This window comes from Sphaeramia orbicularis, chromosome 21, assembly GCF_902148855.1.
Source record: "Sphaeramia orbicularis chromosome 21, fSphaOr1.1, whole genome shotgun sequence".
Taxonomy (NCBI): Eukaryota; Metazoa; Chordata; class Actinopteri; order Kurtiformes; family Apogonidae; genus Sphaeramia; species Sphaeramia orbicularis.
Window position 1 is genome coordinate 58,030,925 of NC_043977.1, and position 7,829 is coordinate 58,038,753.

Consider the following 7,829-nt stretch of genomic DNA (forward strand, 5'->3'; position numbering starts at 1 on the left):
TGCAATTGTTCCTGGGTTTTCCAACTGAAACTGTTACCTGGAACCCACTTGCACCAAACGGGGCTCTTGTCCACACTGTTCTAAGTGCAGAATACATGAAGGCAGCCTCACACACTGTCTCTGCTCATGCCCAACATTCAGGGACACTGGCACTCTGTCCTACTTGAAATTAGAACAGTTCTCACACCTGACATTGCTCTGGATCCTCTCTCTCTCCTCCTTGTCTTATCAAATACCAGCTGGATCTACGACGGTCCCAGTTTGCTTCGACTAATTTGCGTGTGCAATCTAGAATTTTGTGTGTGAGGTTGAACTGTGATTTGCTGGCAATTTACAAAGATTGTTTGTGCAAATTACAACAAGTGCAAAAGTAGGAATGTAACGATATGAAATTTCATATCACGGTTACTGTGACCAAAACTACCACAGTTATCATTATTATCGCAGTATTGTAGAAATTTTGCTCAAAATGTTCAAAAAGTACTAATATACACACTGAAGTAATTTAACCAAGTTGCATTTAAAATGAATAAAATAATTAGTACACTGTCCCTTCTGTGTCAGAAACATTCCAATATTAACCCTTAGTGGTCTGAGTCTGTTTGGTCTGTTTTTCAGTCCTTTTGATTTGGCCTTTATATACTATACAAACAAATGTTTACTAGTGGGCGGCTGTGGCTCAGTTGGTAGAGCAGGTCGTCCAATGACCAAAGGGTTGGCGGTTTGAGTCCTAGCTCCGACTGTCCGTATGTCGAAGTGTCCTTGGGCAAGACACTGAACCCTAACCTGCTCCCAGTAGGGCCGCCTGCTGGTGTATGAGTGTGTGTGTGAATGTGAGGAACTGTAAAGCACTTTGGGCACCATGAAGGTGTAGAAAATGTGCAACATAAGTTCAGACCATTTACCATACACATGTTTGATATCTGTTTTTTTTTCAGCACAACTTCATTTATATCATCTGTCTATTATTTTTTCATTTTAACCTACTATAAAAACATAAAAGGACAAAAAACACAAAAAATATAAAATCTGATTTGAAAAATGTATATAATTTATTGCATAGATAACACACAGATGCTGAACGAACCTTTTCAAAGACTTTAAAAGTGATTATTGGTTCCAGATATTAGGTATAAAATTTATTATAATCAAAACTGTAATAAATTCAAACTATACTCAAATATTTGACATTAAAGCAGATCTTTCCATAGGGTTTTTTCCTTTAAAAGTGCAGTAATCAAACACAGTTATCATGAGAATTAGAATTTAAACGCTAATACTAACCGTCTGTGATTTTATCGTTATAGCGGTAATCGTTACATCCCTCGTGCAAAGTCTTGCAGAGCGCCCTATTTAAATGAGGGCTAAGTGTGTGCTACTGCAGACAGTCTGCTGTATGAACTGCTGTGGGATAAAGCAGCACTGATGGGAACAGAGACTGGAATGACCCAGACGAAGGACATGGAACAGTGGGAGGAGTTTAGTCATAGAAGGTATTGATGACTCACTCATTCATTTATTTTTCATTTTAGAGGTGGTGGTGGTGGTGGGGGGGGGGGGTTGCATTAACTGTCAGGTACACATAATTTCATCCCACTGTCGCCTAATGTCGGTGGTGGTGGGGGTCTCAATTATTTTTTCTTCCGTCATTCCAAAAATGTTCACGAGGTGAAAGATGCGTTCTCTGCATCTCATTTCATCGTTTCAACCACAGTTGTGTGTGTGTGTAATTCCACATCCAAACCGTTTGCTCCTCCGTTTTAGACGTGTTCAATATAGACAGTTTCTTTGATAAATCTCTTTGCGTGCGTTAAATTCCTATATTTACATTTTCTCCTCTCAGCACACGTACAGATGTGTGAACGCCTCATATTTCATATTCATTGTGTCAAACGTACAAACTGGATGCAGACATGTTATTTTACACGGTATATGAACCTACAGTTTGACTTCCTGATGAAGGTTTGAAGCTGAAACACATAGAAGTGGTTTTTGGGTCTAGATAGGACCATGTTCATAAAGGCATTTTAATGTGTAAAGAGAGTGCCATGGATTTTTATTCCCGTTTGATATCTACTTTATGAATCCCTTTTTCCAAAGAGCACCTCGAACAAACTCTTTTGGTCTGAGAAGCATTCTTTCCCATGAATTTTTTGAAAATTTGTGATGTTATTTTGCACCTTTGAAAGACACAACCCTTAGTGCGCGCTGTTAGTAAATCAGTTTGGACATTTTTTTTGTGTGTAATAAATTTGTGCATGTTTTTATACACAGACCTCAGTAGAGCCGTCCCTAAGTGTATTAGTAATAAACATAACAGGAAATTGTATAATATTTGAACATTCTGTGCTAAAAAGAATATCTTAGCGCACTGGACGTCTAATAAAGCCCCTACTGTTATGATATTATTGGATGGAGGAGGCTGATACTGGAGAACATTCCACTTGACTTTTTGACACGTTTGGCACATTCTAAGATACATATTCAAGTGCATTTGGAAACCCTTCTTGGACTAAACTGAAGGAAATGTGTCTTCAATTCTGTCTCCAGCCTTCACCTGCTTTTAAATGGACTTTTATTATATTATTATTCTATTATATGGATATGAATGTGTTGAGAATCTGTCTGTATGCTCACTGTAAATCTCTATTTTTGTTCTGACTGTGGTGCTGAGCTGTTTTGTTTTGGAAAATGAAAATTTAATAAATTCATTCATTCTGTGAATGTGCTTTGTCCTCACTAGGGTCACGGTGGTGGGGGGGTGTGGGGTGTCACTGGAGCCTATCCCAGCTACTTATGGATGAAGGCGGGTTTCACCTTTAAGAGTCACCAGTTCATTACAGGACAAAGAGAAAAAATCGGACCAATGGTCCTGTATCTTACCGGCCAAATTCAAAGCTTTGGGAAATGTATCCAGATCCATTTATTCTGCCCCAGTTCTGTGTATTTATTCTATTACAGAAATAGTCCATGTTTTGCTCATATTCCAATCAGATTTGTAAAAAATTCAAATTCCAACTTCATATTATTGATACTGATTTATTGGATCAATCCACTTCCTATCTCTTATAATGGGAACATTTTTCAAACTCGCACCAAATCCAGAATCAGATCCGGATCCAAATAATTTCAGTACCTTGTGCTGACATCATCATACAGAAGCTGTAGACCAAGTTTGAAGTCAATTGGAATTGTAGTTTTGGAGAAGAAGACGATTGAAAGTTTTGTAACGGACGACAGACGACAATAACTTACAGCCTGTCGGTCAGTAAGATGAAAATTAATAAATATATTCTTAAAAAAAAAGAAAAAAAAAGAAAAAGAAACAGTGCAATTTTAACAATATTCTGCCTCAGCTTCTCATTTACGTCCCATTTCACAGATCACAGTGGATCTACAAATACCCAAAACATGTAAGAACAGGCAGAACACTGGTACAATTACACTTGCTGCTCTTTAGACATTTATTTTGTCCCCCCCCCCCCCCCCCCCCCCACACACACACACACACACACAACATTTAAGTATTAGATCATCGCATAAGTGTTTACATGCAAAATGGTTGAACATGTTGTCTCAATACGTCAAGCGTGTTTCTATACATTTCCACGAGACTGTTTTTCTAAATGTGTCCTGAATTGTCCCAGGTGAATCTTGCCTTTCTCTTTCTTCTCATGTTGCTTCTGCTGTTGTTGCTGATCATGACGTGGTCTCATCGTCTCCACTCCCTCCTCATCACAGGCAGCAGAACTGATAGCTCTCACTGACGCCTGTCGACCGGCCTAAGGATAGTCTGGTACCATTCACACTGACTCCTGTTACACGTTTGGCATGACTTATGGTTTTGGTACTCTTTGGAAGCACAGAAATGTCCTCAGATCTGATGGTAAACCTCTCCAACAGTCTGACAGGGCTGCTGAACTCCTCTCTGCTGTTCTTCCAGACCACACAGCCATCCACATGTGTGACCCACACCTCTGCTGTTGACTCTGTTTCCTGTGACAACACTGGAGCAGATGCTGCTGCCAAAGCAGTGGCTCACAAACCACTTCCTCTGATGTTTCCTGTTCTCTCTACCCCGGCAGTTCCTCTTACAGACCTTAAGTTGTATGCAGCCCCTGCTGAACTGACACTTTGGACTTGACATGGTTGTGGAGCACACTCAGTGCTCTGAGGATGTCAGATTAGAGCTGATACACACTTACAGATTAGTATATAGAAGTTTAGGAGTTTGGAATATTTCATTTCATTTATTAAGATCCCCATTAGCAACTGATGATTCAGTTGCTATTCTTCCTGGGGTCTCCTCTACATTACATTACAATTTTAAATTTTAACATTAATCTTAAACCATTCACACACACACACACACACACACACACACACACACACACACACACACACAGGACATATACAACAGCCCAATGCAGTAATGCAATGCAGTGTGTAAGTTCAATGAGACTCAGACAAAGGATGAACTTTATAAATGCAGGCTTGTGTTTTTAGAAAAAATTATATTATAAAAAAAAACTTAAATAAAGGTTCTGCCTCTTTTGGTTCCAACAGTTCTCAGTAACAACTGTTTTCACAATCACAGTGGTTCCAGTTCTCTTACCTGGGTGCACCTGATCTAAATCTAAACATACACAAGGTCACTCATGACTGAAACCACAGTTCACATGGAAATTCAATAAACATTTCATGGATCAGAGACAATCAGTCACTTTCAACACAAAACCCACACCAAGTCCACTTCCTGTGTGTTTGAACGTGTACATGTAGAAAGTCTGAAGAGTCCACTTGAATGTGGAAAAGTTCCAGAGGAGTGTGTGTGTGTGTGTGTGTGTGTGTGTAGGTGTGTGTGTGTGTGTGTGTGTGTAGGTGTGTGTGTGTGTGTGTGTGTGTGTGTGTGTGTGTGTGTGTGTGTAGGTGTGTGTGTGTGTGTGTGTGTGTGTGTGTAGGTGTGTGTGTGTGTGTGTGTAGGTGTGTGTGTGTGTGTGTGTGTGTGTTGGCAGAGGCAGTCGGTGTCAGATGATGTCAAAGTGTTTAGTTGCAGTGTTCCTACCACACAGCACCGTAACAGCAGTAGCAGGATCACAGATGGTCTACCGGGTTTGGCTCGCCATCAACTGTCCAATGATCCAACGAAGTAACCATGGAAGTTCAAAGATGGATAGAAAAAAAAAACCTGACCTGTCGAACGACAGTGTCATAAAACATCATAAGTTTTCTAACATTCAATTTTCACAATCTGACTAACTTTACATGTTGTAACATATGACATGACAACAGATTAAACTAAAACAGTGGAAAACACAGTCATGTACTATTACTGTCTAATGCACTTCTGTAACAGGACTGTGAATACCATTACATTCACATGTTAAATCAGTTTTTTTTTCTGTAAGGCACTGCTAGAAAATGCAGCAGAACAATAAAACAACATCACATATGGATTACTTATAGGAAAAGATCTGTTTTACAGAGTAAATACTTCAAATTATGTGCACAATATGTGTGACTGTTAAGCACAAGTAACAATTCACTAGAAAACAGTAAAAATAATAAAATACATTCACATTTCATTCACTTGTCTGAGAAAATGTGTTTTCCAGGAAAAACAGGAGTAACCGTTCAGTCTGAGGAACAGTTCACTCACCAATTCACACCAGGGAGAAAGAGGAGGCACAAAATGGAGGATAAAGAGGAGGCACAAAATGGAGGAGAAAGAGGAGGCACAAAATGGAGGAGAAAGAGGAGGCACAAAATGGCGGCGCTTCAAAGCCTCGGATTTCTTCAACTAATAAAAGTTCACAAAGAGGAGGAAAAAATCCTGACTTTCTGAACCTTTGTCTTCACTTCAGAGCATAAATGAATCCAATAATATTTCCAGTGAAACATGTTGGAGTTCACTCTGAGCAGATTTCTGAACTGACCTTCACGGGTCACGCTGAAGTCTGGGCTTCACGATGGAGGAAAATCCAGCAAAGCGCTCGATAAGAGTCTGAAAAAGGAGTTGTGTCAGTGCCGACGCCCATTTTCCAGGTGGAGCTGACTGGTAGATTTGACCTGTTGGACTTTTCTCTCCTTTCTTTGTGGCTCTTTTCTCCGTCTCGGTCCGTCCTGCTGAGTTCAAGAGCTCCTGGAGAAAGGAAGAGGAACTGACAAGAACGGAAGGTTCCAGAGAAAAGGGGCGGGACAATGAACCCATTTACAACAGCTCATAGGTCAGGAGCTGTGTGTCAATCATTTTTCCAGGAAGTTAACTCTGACTACTGAACAAAATCTGTTTATTACTAATAGAAAATAGAACAATCAGAAACAGAAGTGAAGGACAATTTAGTGAATACGTTCAGATCCTATTATGTCAAATCCTGTTCTATTCTATCATATTCTATGATCTGAGTTAAAGCACCATGGTCATCTGGACAGAACATGTGAGAAATACAGCAGATAGAAATACAGCAGATAGTAATACAGCAGATAGAAATACAACAGCTAGAAATACAACAGCTAGAAATACAGCAGATAGAAATACAGCAGATAGAAATGCAGCAGATAGAAATATAACAGATAGAAATACAGCAGATAGAAATATAACAGATAGAAATACAACAGATAGAAATACAGGCGATAGAAATGCAACAGATAGAAATATAACAGATAGAAATACAACACATAGAAATACAGCAGATAGAAATTGAACAGATAGAAATACAGCAGATAGAAATACAACAGATAGAAATACAGCAGAGAGAAATACAGCAGAGAGAAATACAGCAGATAGAAGGGACATGTGCTCAGTAATTCTCTGACTTTCCCAATAATTGCTAATATTCTGATATTTGAACTTTAATGTGGTTTCTGGGTCTTCCAACTTCACTTCTTGTGTAAAGTTACTCCAAGGAATGGGATTTCATTGACCCTTTCAGTCTGGATTATTTAGACTTAGATGTCTGTTATCACCACCATCAATCAAATCAATGTCAAAACTGTGTCAATCAAACAACAACCGTCCAATCAAATCCTGTTTTGATTGAAATGATCAGATTCATTTATTCCAGACTTTTATTGACTCACAGATCCAATAAAACTCCAATCAAACACAAACAGAAGCTTTTCTCCGTTTCCATTTCCAAGTGGTGACAGATTGATCAGATCTAATCTCAGCAGGTCGGTCCGTCGGTCCGTCGTTGGACAAACGCTGGCGTTTCCGTTCAGTCCACAACTGGACAAATGGTGGAATTTGGTGGAGCCGTATTTACATGCGTATAAACTCTGTGAATTGAAGCTGAGACGTTGATGGATGGTGAAGCATCCGAACAGAATGAAGGTGTTTATTGGTTCAGCTGTGAAACTGTTGATCCGATCCAAATATCAGCTGGACTCACACTGAACCACTGGGACTCTACAAATGGGATGTTTCTTCCACAACTCTCATCGTGTTTGTCTCCGCCTTCATTCGGATCCGCTTCACGGAGACCTGGAAAAAACATGGCAGCACACATGTCCAGTTCAGACTCCTGTGTGTGACTCAGTCTGAAGTCCAATGGATCCACTGAGGACAGATGTGAACGTACCTTATAGAAGAAGAAGAGGCAAAGATCAAATATGAGCAGAGCCGAGACCAGGACCACCACCCTGATGATCAGATTTGTCACCAAGTCTGAAACACAAGAGAAACAACCTTTAAAACAACGCCCATGGAACATGTGTTTGAAGACAACGAAGAAATACCAAAGGAAGGAAGGAAGGAAGGAAGGAAGGACAAGTTCCCAAAGAAGGCAGACCAAAGCAAAGGGAACGACTCCAGAGGCAGAACACTCTAG